Source organism: Caloenas nicobarica, chromosome 13 (genome assembly GCF_036013445.1).
Source record: "Caloenas nicobarica isolate bCalNic1 chromosome 13, bCalNic1.hap1, whole genome shotgun sequence".
Classification (NCBI taxonomy): Eukaryota; Metazoa; Chordata; class Aves; order Columbiformes; family Columbidae; genus Caloenas; species Caloenas nicobarica.
The window spans coordinates 909,078-924,411 of record NC_088257.1 but is presented as its reverse complement, the minus strand read 5'-3'; positions in this window follow the sequence as shown (position 1 = coordinate 924,411).

The following is a 15,334-nucleotide window of genomic DNA, read 5'->3' as shown; positions in this document are numbered from 1 at the left end:
TAAAAGCTTCCCTTTCCTGACTGCATCTCATCAAACGCAGTTTCATATCTCTGCAGCTTTCTAGAATCCCTCAACTATATCCCTTTAAATGCTGTGCTAATTGAATTTAAAATTAGTCCCCAGAGGGGACTAAGTAGAAGCCAAGTAATTTAATGGTCAGACAATTAACAGCTCCGCATTAACTAGATCTTCTCAACAACACGTGTTTCCGTAGGGCAGGTGGACGGTCACTCCGGACGCGCGTTCTCCTCCTTCACGGTGAGAATCACAGCCCAGAGCTATTAGTGAAAAGTGCTGGGTTTGCTGCTACGGAATGATTAAATGTTGATTTTTATTTTTTTTCCTCAGACAGAAGCAGCTTTGTGGGATTGCTCAGCTGGATCTCCTCTTAGTAACTTCTTGCTCAACTTTCATGTCTGATAACCATATCTGTGCCATTTTGAAGTGTTTTCATTGCAGACTGGGCAAAATTGTAGGAGGTAAATGTTTGGTCATCTCACAGTACTAATTCAAATCAGCTTTTGAAATGGAGTTTCCATCTATGCTGAACATTTTGGAGCCATGGAAATGTCAACGTTTTTGAAAACAGCAGACATCCCACACGGACGCAAACATCAGAGCAGAGCTGCACCTCGTGTGGGTATGCAAACCCGCTGCTAAAACATAAACCAAACCCTCCTGGAGAGCCTGGTACTAATAGCCGCTTCTGCAAGAGAGGCTCACATCTCTCAGGGTCCATGCTTTTATACCCTTCATTAATTTAGCTACACTAGTGGCAATCCAGCATGTGCTCCAACTTCAGAAGAGACCTCCACGGACAGCAGAATAAGTTCCTTAATCTTTTCCCAAAATGTTTCCCCATTTTATGCATGACATCATTGCATTGTCTTCTAGAAAAATACCCTCTTATGCTTGCACTTAGAGACATTACACCAAAATATTGTTTTCTAGGATAAGTTACAACTCTATTTACCATGCACTAGACTCCAGTATCACAATTCACGGCCAGTTGCCCCAGAACAGCCCCGGCAGGTCCAGCCCAGCCTGGGAGCCCCAGCAGACGCCCCGTGTCTGAGCAGCTGCAAGTCTCTGCCTTTCACATGCTCCCAAGCATTTCAATTTTTCTTTCATTACTAGTTTTGTTTATTTGGAAGTAATGAAGTTAAGACGTGCTCAAGAGCCTGTAGGATGAAAGTCTTATCCCTTAAAGAGAGTTATCTGAGGGGAGTCAGAGCTGCCTCCCCACCTGCTCCACAGGAGCATCAAATTCCCTTCTCCCAAAGTATCAGAAGTGCCTCCAAAAACTCCTTTCCAAGCAAAGATCCAGCAACAAGTTGGGCAAAACTTTAATGCCTTCTTCTCTGATAGAACAGACTGTACCACCATTATAACTTTTCAGTTGTGAAACAAACAGCAAAAAATACTGAGAGTCCTTTCATGAAATATACTTTAAAAAAAAAAAGTCTTACTGACTGCATTAACCAGGAATGAAGGTGCGTTTAGTATATTTGGTCTGCTTTCCCACCACTGCTGCCCCTGTTTGCCCTTGTGTTTGGTGATTTGGCCCTTACGATGGGTGTTTCTCACGGCATTCTTTCCTACTTGAGAGGGAAGGCACAGCCACAGTGGAGCCTGGCCTGGCGGAAAGCCGCCTGAATTCGGAAGAATTGTACAACTAGAGGTGACAGACATCTAACAACGCCATCAAAGAGCACTGCTGAAAACGTACCCGCCCCGCGATGCACAAGAGGTTATAAGGACAAGATTTTAACCATCTTAATGCCAGAACAAGAATGTGAGTTCTACTATTTTAATCATATAAAAGAATACCGTATTATTTTCCTTATATTCATTATGCCTTGGGAGTTACCATAATTACAGACAGCAAAATTATAATTCATGATGACTAATGAGGAGGGGGACCAAACCAAAATCGAATCACCACCTGATTCGACCCTTGGAGCCCACGCACGTCTCTGCGGTGACCAAGAGCAGGGTCACCCTCGGTACAGCTGTTTTTCACGTCAGAAAGGCGCGTTTGGGTGAGCGCGACCTTGCCCGGAGCAGCAGCACACGCTGCCCGAGGCGCTGGACACAAACCGCACGGTGCAGGACGGGCTGACCCCGGGGCACGTCAGGGAAAGCGGGGGTGACTTCTACAGGGGCTCATCGAAATCTAAAATACAAAATCTCTGTTTCTTACCTACGATTAGGCAAAGCGTTTCTGGCCAACGATGCTCGGCTGAGCTGACGTGTGCAGCGGTGCCTGGCGCGGGGGGACGAGCAGCGTGAGCCCCCAGACTCCCCGGTGCATCCCGTTCTACACCCCAGTACAGCCCCGTTCTACACCCTGCAGAAGGAACGCGATACACTTCAAGTGCTGAGAAAATCTGGTGTGTAACTGCAACATTCTTTAATTAGCTCAGTGCCTTCGGCTCATAATTAAGCAGTATGTCAGCAAATGGACTATAAGCTCTTAATTCCCCTTAAAAAAACCCAAACCAAAACCAACTAGTTTTTGATAAAATGAAGCTCTATCAGAATCAGGACATGTATTTTCTGTATGCATTTCTTTTCTAAAATATCTTCAGTGCCAGCTCTTGAAGATTTCTTATTTGACTAGTCACAAGGAACCGTTCTTTCATCCCAGGAAAGGCAATTCTCATATCTCTCAGTGTAATAAGGACATCCCTTAAACATGCCAGAAAACTATTTCTCTGTAAGTCACCCCTTGCAGAGCCCCCACAGCAACACGCCTGGTGCCGCTGCTCAGGCAGCACCCACCTGCACACCCACTTGCACGCCCAGCTCCCTGCACACTCAGCCCCCTGCACACTCAGCCCCCTGCACACTCAGCCCCCTGCACGCCCAGCTCCCTGCACGCCCAGCTCCCTGCACGCCCAGCTCCCTGCACACTCAGCCCCCTGCACACTCAGCCCCCTGCACGCCCAGCTCCCTGCACACTCAGCCCCCTGCACACTCAGCCCCCTGCACGCCCAGCTCCCTGCACGCCCAGCTCCCTGCACGCCCAGCTCCCTGCACACTCAGCCCCCTGCACGCCCAGCTCCCTGCACGCCCAGCTCCCTGCACACTCAGCCCCCTGCACGCCCAGCCCCCTGCACGCCCAGCCCCCTGCACGCCCAGCCCCCTGCACGCTCAGCCCCCTGCACGCCCAGCTCCCTGCACGCCAGCTCCCTGCACGCTCAGCCCCCTGCACGCCCAGCTCCCTGCACGCCCAGCTCCCTGCACACTCAGCCCCCTGCACACCCAGCTCCCTGCACGCCCAGCCCCCTGCACACTCAGCTCCCTGCACACTCAGCTCCCTGCACGCCCAGCCCCCTGCACACTCAGCCCCCTGCACGCCCAGCTCCCTGCACGCCAGCTCCCTGCACGCTCAGCCCCCTGCACGCTCAGCCCCCTGCACGCCCAGCTCCCTGCACGCCCAGCCCCCTGCACGCCCAGCTCCCTGCACGCCCAGCTCCCTGCACACTCAGCCCCCTGCACACCCAGCTCCCTGCACGCCCAGCCCCCTGCACACTCAGCTCCCTGCACACTCAGCTCCCTGCACGCCCAGCTCCCTGCACGCCCAGCTCCCTGCACACTCAGCCCCCTGCACGCCCAGCTCTCTGCACACCCAGCCCCCTGCACGCCCAGCTCCCTGCACGCCCAGCTCTCTGCACACCCAGCTCTCTGCATGCCGCAGTTCCAAGCTTCAAGAAAGAGAAGCAAACCCCTCACCCGAGCTGCAGCACCAGAGACGAGCCCCCAGCCCCTTCTCCTCAAGCCCACCCCAGGCAGCCGCCCCTCTGCCCCCCCCGCTCCCAGCTGCACCCCGTGATTGCCTGGGGCTGCCTCAGCTGCATCATTCCCTCCCCACACACAAACCCAGTGTTACACAAACAGTTTTCTATATTGCTAATTGGTTAAGAACAGGTTAGCCTCACACATTCTTGGAAACTCAGCTTTTTTTTTTTTCCAAAGAAAACCACACTCCTGTGCAGTGCTGTGGCGCTTCTGACACAAGTGCCTTCTTGATCCTGAACCAAAACCATCTTCGCACTGCTCAGATCAGCACTTTCAGAAACAAACATCCAGCATGGTTTCTATATTTCTTCTCTTCTCTCTCTCTCAGATTTACAACTTGCTATGTGTAATACACTTAAAATTTTAAATTAAGTACTTCCATCAAGTATTCTATGCAAAGCATAGAAGCATTTCTGAGCTGCCTTGTAGGTCTGCTGCTAATTGGCAAGAGACAATATTATTATTAATAGAAGTCTCCTTAGTGTCTTGCCTACAAATAAACACCATCAAACACAAGCCCAAAATATTATTTCTCTATGGAATGTGTATAAAAAAGGAGGATCTTAAATTTAGTAAGGGGAAGTCTGTGCTGACTTCATAATACAAGAGTGATATAATTAGCAGAGTTTGCTGGCGATGACCCTGTGATAGCTTTGGTCCGGTTGGAGCACAACTGGAGTGACTGACCTGCCCCCAGCCCTCCCAGCCTGTGTTTCCCGCAAGTCCCGGCTTGCCCAGGCTGTTCCTAAGCGCTAGGAGCAGGTCTAGCAGGAGGCACCGCTCAGCCGCCTGCTCCGCAGAGAAACTCTGCGGCTGGAGCTGGGAATAGTGGGTCACGGCTGGGAAACGGGCGTTTGCCACCAGTAAAAATGGTGCGATTTTGGGAAACTATAAGAAATGGGTTATTGTTTTAGAAACATTCCATAGCTCAGCTTTTGTTTTACGATAGAGCCATCACTATTCTCTGCTCTATATTCCACTGTCTCCTTTCTTCTAGCTCCTGATGGCAGGGGCTTTGTTTCTCATGATTTTTATTCTACTGGCAGCAAATGCCATTTATAACTCAGACAGACGGTTTCCATTCTACTTAGACCAAAGTGTATTGGTTTCTGCAGAGAAATCCCTGAACTACTTTGGGAAGAGGAAAACCGAGCATCTCCAGCTTGATGTGTCAGCTTGCATAATGTGAAGATCTGACCCCTGCTCTCCTTCGCTTTTGTCCCCTGTGAGTTAAACCCTTGGGTTTTACTGAGATATTTATTCACTTTTTTCCAATGTTCCCTCTTTTTGGGTGTTGTAAAATGCACATCTGAAGAAAAAGAAAAGGCAAATGGAATGAGCTTAGTGTGAATGTAGGAGGTGATAAATGGGCATATAATCCATTTTGCAGAAGGAAGAAAACTGTTCTAGTGTAATGCCGTGTACAGAACCATGTAACGCAGCTTCCTTATTTAAACCATGCAAATATCGCTCTCGCCATCATCCTGCCTAACGCACCTCTCACCTCTGGTGTGCAGAGGAGCATCCACAGCAAGAAGCAAAGGCCCGGTTTGGGTCGAGAGCGGTGCAATGGAGCACATTTAGGTCTGGTCTAAATCTGTAACTTCCTCCACCACTGGGGGTGCAGATTGCCAGAACCGCAGAGCACCAGCAGTGTGGTTCACACGAGGTACATCTGCATTTCATTCGCACTGGATCCCGCATAGACACTAACTCCTAAACTTTCCTTTGAAGCCACAGCCTCATAATTTTATAAGAGAAGCAGCAAAAAATGTTTCACTCACCTGAAAATTAATAAGGATTCAGAATTATGTGCTAAAGCTTGGTTTGATCAGTGTGTTCCCCACATCTGATAAACAGCTCCTGATGTACACCCTCTGAAAAAACAGGTAGATTGAAGAGAAAACAATTACAGCAGCCTCATGAATATGTCAGCGCTTTGCCTTAAATTGCACGAGTAAAGAAAACAGAGAGAACTGTAATCTCAGTGTGCTTGCACAGTTCAACATGTAGAAAAAGCTCCGTCCTGCCACTGAAGCTGAGGTAAAAATGAGCGGAGGGAAGCTGCCCCGGCCCCATGGGAGGGTGCTGGGACCGCGCTCCCTTCATCCGGGGGGTGGCCAGGACAGCGGGGGGGCCCTTAGCAGCAGACAAAGGAGGAATTTGGGAGAATGAACCTGAGGGATTTCCGCAGACCTTCATAATTTTTTAATGTCTAAAAAAGCTGAGCTGGAAAATCACACGTTCAGGGGCAATCAGAACAAATAGTGGTTATCCACAGAACCGGATTTGCTGACCACATTCTTTATTCCAGGACTCTGGATCTCCCTGTTCAAGATCTACAGGTTAATCAATTCTTGTAAAAATATTAGCACTCTATTTCAGTTTAGATGTTAAGAAATAATAATTTTACATCATGTTATTTGTTTGTGTAGTTGCTGGTCCAGACAAAATGACATACATTCCTTCAATTAATAAACACTTTCTATGTATCATTGCTATACCTTCCGTTTGAAGCTACCTCTTACCATCTCTGCATGTACCGAGTGCTTGCATTCCAACAGCACCGATTCACACAGGGAACCCTCTGCTTCTGCCGCTCCGTTTGCTGTTGGACCAGGCACAATAAATTCTATAGATTCAGAAAAATCCAGAACCCGAGCATGGGAAGGCTCCTGGATCCCGTACTCATCAATTTCAGTCCAGAACATTCCTTGAAGAAACACGCTGTATCTATATCCTCATGTCAGAGCAGACAGAAGAAGTTTTCTTTTAAACTGCATCACAGTAAAAATTCCCGTGCCTTGGCACATTGTTAGCCACAAAGAAAACGCATTTTCAGTTGGAGTCTATGAATTTCCCCTAACTGAAGGAGAAATTAACTCGTCATCGGCAGCCGTGACCCTCCGTGCTCTCGGGGAGAAGCAATTTCAGCGCTGGGGGCCCCGAGGCCGCGGGTCTGTTGACCCCGGTACCACCGGCGCTCTCTCCGTGCCGAGGGCTGTGCACGGATTTCATGGCACCCTCGCTGCCGCCGGCACAGAAAACGGCTTTACCGGGTAGCCACAAAAAATGTTTCAAGAATTTTATTCTTAGAAACTGTGCTCCCGAGGTTGGTGTTAAAATATCTGCTCTGTTTGCATGCTGCCTTGCAGCTGACAACCTACCAAGGGCAACCTAGAAAATTCTGTACAAACTACAACAAGCCTTGTGCCAACAATAATTGCTGTCTTTACTAATACAGGCGAAATAACATTGCCATTCATTCCGAGAAACACATACTTTCCACTTCGTTTTGAGAGACGTGTCTTGGAGAAGTTTTTCCCACTATACTGTTTGTTTATTTGAGTTATCAGTGCAAGAAGATACAATTGCAGATATTGCATATGTTGTAATCCAGGGGCACAGCGCAGCCTCATGAAAACACGCAGATTTTTTTTTTTCCGATTTTGTGTTAATTTTTGTTACAAGATTAGGAGGTGTTCAGGCTGAGTTCTGCACTAAAGTGACATTTATATGAAGTCACAATTCTCAGTGTTGACTCTCTAAAGGTTTTTCTATTTTGTTCACTTAGCTTTCCTTTCTACTCCCCACATAATGCAGAAAATACAGGATGTCCTTTAAGATAAAGAAAGGATGGCTGCCTTTCCTGTTCCATACACATCATTTTCTGAGCAAACACTAATGCTTTAGTTGCCCCGTTGACAACTGTTGGATTGACGCTACTACAGGAATTTATTCTGGGCATATGATAATGACTTGCAGGGTGTGCTTCCTCTTGTAACGTCTAGTCCTTGAGCAACTGTTTGCACTTCTGATCTAATTAATTACATCCACTTAAAAGGGAACTCAAATGTTCTAATTGTAATTTTTAGTTATTTGACCTTCTAGGAATATTAAATATGGAGCTGGTTGTCTTTACCTGCTCTGGAGCTCTTCTCACATGCTGTAGCTGGTATTTCCAAGTCTTGGATTTTAAAAGAATTAACCCATGAGGAATAATTCCAGCCTGAAGGCTGATAGACATTAGATATTTTTAAATGAGATGAGACTTCATCTACATTTGTTCTCTCGCCCTTGGTATCCAGTATTTTGTAATTTTATTTTGTAACAAACGGAGGTATGTTTACACGCACGCAGCTTTTACAATCCGTATTTCCTACAGGGATGTTTTCCGCCCGGCAGCAGGAACGCCGGCTCCCGGGGGGCGCGGGGAGCCCGCTCTGCGGCCAGGGCAGCCCTGTCCGGCGCCCAGAGCCGCCGCAGCCTTCATTGCCTGCACGTGTAACGCAGCACCTGCCAACGGGAAAAATGCAGAGGAGCACGTGATGGAACCCAAACGAAAAGGGCACTTTTCTCCGAATCAGAGCGGTGGAACAAAAAAGCTGCTGAATTGTAAGAAAGAATGAAGTTGTAGGTGTTGGAAAAAAGCAGCAGTAACCTGTGCGTTCCACAAAGAAACAACTCAGTGCACGTGTGTGTTTGGTAGAGGGGTTGTTTAACAGGGCTGTGCAATTTAAACAAACTCTCTTGACAAACCTGAGCTGCAGCTGAAATGGACTAAATGCTAACAGTGTGCGTGCCTTTCGTTCACACATAGCTGAGTTTTGTTTAAGTAACACACGTTCTGCAGCAGCGGTGTGCAACAGAGGTTGCTCTGGGACAGCCCTGTCCTTCAGAGACGTTAAATGTCCCTGTCACTAGAGAAGGGAAAAAAGCAAAATCTGTCTGAAGGGAATGGCAGTGGGGAGCAACCAACCCCAAAGCATGAGGCAGAATAAACATTACGGAAAAGAGGTGCTGAAAAAGTGGAATCCAGCAGTGTTTTGTACATCTGGTATCTCTGTTTATCTGAACTAAGATTATTTCCTGATAAGGCTACTTCAAATAAAGGAATGAGACCCGGCAGCGTATTTTGAAAGTCTGGTATAATTGGAAGTGATTTAAGGGGATAGCAATTTACCCTGCGGTGGTTAAGAGTGTACTCAGAGCACACTTTCCACGTTAAAAGCATGCACAAGGCACATCTTTTTATAATCTGAGGAAGAACTGGACGCATCAAGGTTAACTAAAATTGGAATGACTTCATTTGCTGTTAAACACTTTAAAGGTGAGCTCTGAAAATTGGAGTGAGCCTCGTCTCACTGGGGCTGGAGGGCGAGGTGAGCGGGGAAGAGCCTGTGTGAGCATCTCACCGCTGCACACACGTCACCAGGGGAAAAAGTTTGCTCGAGATCTTAAAAAAACGTCAGCGGATTAGGACAAAAATTCATGGTCTTCCTAATCGCATTGTCGTCGGTCTCCTGGATCAAAGAAATCCCAACCTCATCTTCAGGCGAGGGCTGATGGACAAGTGCCAGTGTCTGATGCTAATAACTAATCAGCTAATCTCAAGTAACGTCCCGAATGGCTCAGAACTGTCTTGCGTTTCTTGCAGGATTCAGGACGCCGCGCTGCCCGCGACAGTCTGACCGCGGCACCGCCTGCGCTGCGCTGGCTCCTGAATGCTCCGCTGCTGGGAAATGGGTTTTATGGCTGAAAGTTACATTTGAGATAAAGACTTTATTTGACCTCAAACTGTTAATGTTTTTTTTCTGTTTCTGTTGCTGATGGCTATCTAAATCCATATGAACTTTTGAAGTAAAACATTTTTGAACACTTTTGGCATAATTTTTTTTAAGCTAAAATCCTCTCTAAAACACCTACAGGTCTCACTGGGGTTTTCTGAAGCTTTTATCCCATTTTGTTAAACAAAAATAGTTGCTAACATAAGTCCAAATAGTTTTAACCACTTCAACAGAAACTTCACACCCGAACGTGAATACTCAACATATTTCCTTCATATGTCATAGAATAAACTGGTTACAAAAATCAGTTCAGGAGCATCCATTTGTTAATGAGGTGGTACGTAAAGATTTTCAGAGAAAGAAAGAAAGAAAGAAAGGAGCTTTCTGTCTTCAGGTTTTTGAGTCTTTTCCTTGTACAGAGAAAGCAGACATTTCTCAGCAATTCAGTCAGCCTGGACACTTTGTTAAAAACAAAGAAATGATATACATTTTAGGACAAATTATTATTGCTCAGCCTGGCACAAATTATATACAGGTAATTGCGAATACGTAACTATCTCAAATAATTGTATTAATAGCCACTTTTCATAAGTTTGATGTGTGTACAGGATACATGGCAGCGATGCAGAATATAAACCAGAACATCTGGGAGATATGGATAAACTTGCTCGTCTGCAATGTATAAATAAACTTCTTTTGGTTCTGAAAGCTATGCCCAGGATCTGGGCAGTCCACAGCACTTTGAACTGGAAATCAATATATTTTAAGTAACCTGAAGCTATTTTAATACCAAACCATGTAACACAGAGAAGTTGGCAGCTCGTGCATTTGAAGAACTTGGCATCCAAGCTGGTTATCATGGCATTTTTTGCTGATCAGTAAACACAGTGTAATTTGTGTCATAGACATGATTTGCAATTAAAAACTTATTAACAAAGTGCAATGATAACAAGAGGGATAAAATGCCAAGCCGTAGAATTGCTTAATTATGTGAAATAGTTCTACCAAACCCAGGGCTCCATGGAACATTTTTTCCTCTCTCTAACGAACAAGCAGTTCTCGCTGAATTCTAATTAGCCTCAACAATGCTGGTCCCACTCAAGAATTAGTGGCAGGAAACGCAAACTGGAGGTTTCCATTAAACAACTGGCTTCGGGTAGGAGCGTGCTGTGCAAGCGGCGCGGCGAGGCGCAGGACACTGGTGCCCGGGCAAGCCTGGAGAGCGCCGGGTCACCTCCAGCGGCCGGGGAGAAAGCAAGATGTGCGGTTCCAGCCACCGGGCTGATAAAGGAAGATCAATACTAGCATGACCATCCGGACGGTGCAAGAAACAGGACTAGCATGATTAGGCCATAGCAAAATATAAAGGGCCTTGGACAGGTTGTGTTGAAGCACATTTCTCGTAATTGTGAAGAGTGGTAGCCCAGACTCGTGCGAATGGTATCGCGGGCTGGATGACCGCCCCCACGCGCGTGGGATGTGTGAGTGTCCTTGGGCCTGGTCTGTGAATGAGCGGGAACGTAACTGAAACAAACGTAACATGAGTGTGGTGTGTTTTTAATAACCATTACTGGAAAAACATCTTAGGTAACATCTTAGTCCAGGCCCATATCCGTAAATCCTGTACGTTGTCAGTGGCTAATAAAGAGGCCTCAGCCTGGCCCAGCTCGCTGCTCTGCGTCCTTTCCTGAACGAGACCTCTGCCTGTCCGCGCACCCCTGTCCGCGTCCCGGCGAGCGCCGTTCCTCACCGCCGCGCCGCCCTGCGCAGGGACCTGCGCTCACCTCTACCGCGTTGCCCAATCTGTACCTTTCAAACGGATTAAGTCTGTGAGCTTATCCAGACCTGTTCTAAAGCCTATTTGATCTTGAAATAGGACTGAACAATCTAACAAGAAGAGGCTTGTAGGAGACTTTCTTGTTTAATTAACATTGGAAATGCAAGAATTGGAAACTCAAGAATAGACCCCCTTCAGCACCTTCCTTTTGCCAAGATTACAAAGTACTGAAGTACACAAAAATGAGAAGATGACAACTCTTCCAGTCTGCCAAGCCTGAACTGCTCCCCATTCCCAGCAACGAACCAGCAAATCGAACTATGACTCTTGAGAAAGTTCTGGCAATTTTCATATGACAGATGCCAGATCCCTCATCCTTCCCTCCGTGTCACGTTTCTGCTTTGCTCAGGGAGACGAGAGCCTGCCTCGTTATTCCTGCTAATTCCCTTTGCTCGGGCTCTGGCAGGGGCTGCTCAGGCTCGGCGTCCCCGCCGCCTCCTCGGCACCGGGGACACCGCGGCCCAGCCGCCCGGTACCCGAGCACCCGCGCTGGAACCTCCTTCCTCTAAAGCCTCATTATGTTTGAGAGTCCCTACAATCTCCTCAAGCCTTTCTCAGAAAGCAAAAGCCTCTCCCTCTGTTCTCCTGATATCTTCCTAGCGTCTACCCACCAGGAAAGAAAACATGACGTTGTATTAAAAGGAGCGGAGATCTACAATGTAGGCCGCAAGCATGAGAGAGGCGAGAAATAATTCATATGCTTGCATGTAGTTCCAGCACTGTTTTATTCCCAAGAGTAGGAGGGAATTTAATTAACATTTGAACTGACAAATTCAATATATCTATCTGCAAAATACGTCAGTGATTGGTTGTCAATGATGTCCGCAGTAATGAAGATGGAGATTTTAGTGATTTCCTAGAGCTGAATATCCTCAGAATTACAAGAAAGTTTTAATTTTGCAAAACCAAATTTGTTATCAGAGCCATATGAAATGGTGCATAAGACAGCAGATAAAGTTCCTATACATGAGAATATTTGTGGAAAAGGTCTTTCCCACATTGTTGGGTTGGTCATCAAAGATATTAAATCTTAAACTGAAACAAAATCAGATCCCATCCCTTTAACAAAATTATGTCAGCCTCCAGTAACAGCATGAGTTGCTCCCTCATACTTCAAGCACTTGAACTGGAACAAAGCGCTCGCTCTCTCTCTCTCTCGATCTGCTTTCTCCCACTCCTTGCCAGCCTCTGCTTTTTTTAGTGTACTGAGGCATTAACCCCATGCAGATTTGCTGCTTTACATGTCCCAGCAGTGAAGAAAAATCAAACACAAGCTAAAAAAGGAATAAAATCCAATTTAAGCAAAAGTCTATAAGAGGATTGTGATTCCTTTTTTTCCATTTCTTTTCTTTTTTGTTTTGAATGGAGGAAAAACCCCCTCTCCCTATAATAACGTACTGTGGGTCAACCCACATCAGTGGAGCGGTAAGCGCTGGAGTCCCCCGGCGTGCTGAGCCCTTACACAGAGACGGAAAAGAGCTGGTTGTGTTTAATGTCAAGCAGTCGGACGTGCCCGCTGCAGAATACAGCCTTTGTTCTCCCACGTGCCCAACTGGCTTGCTCCAACTCTGACATATTTTACCACAGAATATTTTTAGTTATGTAACTATACTAAGATCTAAATTAAAATAATTCTTCTCCAGGCCGTTCCTGGTGCTCAGACAGAAGCACAAGATGAAGCCATGCCATTTCAAAGCCATGTTATGGTTCAGAACAGTTATTGCTAAAGTGCTCCTGGGGCATTTTTTCCTGTCTCTGAGGCCACAGGAGACACCAAATCATGCGGTGGTGCCATTGGCATCACACCACGAACGGCACAGGAGCTGCGAGGGTCTCACTTCAGAGTCTTTACCTGAGCGAAGCAGCAAAGCCGGAGCGGTGACCAGGTCTCCTGTGCTCAGAGACAGGATCTCACTGAAGGGACCGGCACGATCTCTGTTTCCATCCATGTTGAGGATGATTTATTTATTTAGAGGGGTCAGTGCTCATTTCTCTGCGTATCATTCATAGAGGCTTTCAACTCCTTCCTATTGCTTTGGCATTTCAATCCCATGTGCAATTTTCTTCCGTTCTGGGTTTTGTCCAAAACTCATAAATTAACGAGCGTTAGCACCTAATCTGCATACATCTTCTACAGCCTGTTATCCAACAAACAGCTCATCTCCCTTTCACTAACACTAGCAAACAAAGCACTGACCAAGGCATGCTGGATTTTTCTCTTGGGCTGTCTGTTTTCATTGAGCACTTGTATGATGCAAAAATAAACCAATAAAGGGACTGAAAATCAATGACAGCAAAGCTCTTAAAGACACAAGGTCACGACAAGGGCAGAAGTTTAAAAAGCATGTGGTGCTGTAAGAGCTGGCCAGTCTTGCCAAACAGGCAAGTCACATCCTTGCAGGCTGAAGATCTCAGAAGTTATTGACGTTCACTTGAAAAGATTTGAAGAGACCAAATTTGCAGGTGGCAGATGAAAAACAGGCACCGAAGCTTCCTTGGGCTGCGTCCCCTCTGCCAGGTCAACCCGATGTCCCTCCGACGTGAGCTGAGCGGCAGTAACGGCTTCTGCTTTGATTTCTCCCATCACCTCAAAGCTGGGACACTCGCCGTGGCAGCGGGGACGCAGACGTGGGCGGCGGGAGCCCTGGCGGGGGTCCTGCCTGGGACCATCACCCAGCTGGGACACGGCGAGCACGAGGAGCGCTGGCAGGCGGCGGCTTGGAACCTCAGGGTTTGTTTCAGGCCACGGGAGGTTTGTTAACGGTGTGAGGATTTCCTACATCGCACTCACCCTACCGCACGGGCTGGCGGAGGGGGTGAAGGGCAGCGGCCGGGGTCCCCTCCGCCGGTGCCGTCCCTTCGCTCCGTGTCCCCAAGCCACCGCTCCCGCCCCACCAGCAGCACCAGCTGTTGCCTCTTCTGCGGCGCCACCAGCACATTCCCACTCACTGAGGCACACGGTAAAAATGAGGTGAACGCATCTTTCCCCAAGGAGTCGTGACATAATTGCTTACAAGCATTTTCTTATCCGGTGAGTGAAATAATTAAGTACCAAACAAACCATATTAGGCAATGTACTGTCAATTACCCACCAGTTTAGAAGAAAAGTAGTTATGTACTGCAGTAAGCTAATTAAAATTTTTGCTATTTTTCTTCTTAGATACTTAGATCACAGTTAAATAGCATGATTAGCTAATTAGAATCAGAACCAAACGAAATCAAAGTCTGAGGTATTTAAAATAAATACTGCTTCTCTAGTAAAATTAGGTGAGTGACCCCCAAATATATTGCTTTGGAAATGATGTATGTTACCTCAAATGAAAGCACATCGAACAGTGAGGGTTTTGTGGCGCAGCCACATGGCACCGCTTGAAGTTAGGAAAAGTTGCAGGAAACGTGTGCGTGGGTTGATGCAGCTCCGAGCAACGATGGGCTCACCTTGTGTGCTTTGAGTTACGTGTTTCACAGCAACCATGATGAAACACGGAGCGTACAAAACGCATAGCGCTCAGCAAAGATGTTTTACACATTGCAGCTGTTTTTCCACAGCTGCTGCTTAACATTCAACCTTCCTGTGCAAAGTGAGGTGCGGAGCAGGGCTCCCTCCCGTTGCACGTGCAATGCCTCACACCTCCAGAACGCCCAGAACGGCTTTGTTTTCGTGAGGTTTTAAGCAAGAAGCAAGGAGAATGCACAGCGGGAAGTTAATGCATGGCTCGCCAAAAGATCATGTTCAGTGTGGTGCCACCAGTTTTGCTGACACTTGTTTGTCTTTAGCATCACCCACAGAGAAAATCCTAAATTTAAATGCTAAGTAGTACTTACAAGGATGTTATAAACTCATACTCCCACTCTGACACAATTTCAGGCAGGCTAGTGCTGAGTTTCCTATGATTTCTACCTAAACCTTTGCCTGGTTTCTCCTGCTTATACATCACTTTTCTCCCTGGGTGTGTGAGACTGGCTTTGCTGCTCAGAAAATGAGTGATTCTCTATCAGGAGTATCTTGCAAAAATATTTGCAGTTTGACAGCTGTCTGTGCTTTCACATGCACTTCAGATGAATGAGAATCATTCAAGAATAAATTGGTTATTAAAGCAGGTTGCACACGGGACTGAAGAACCTC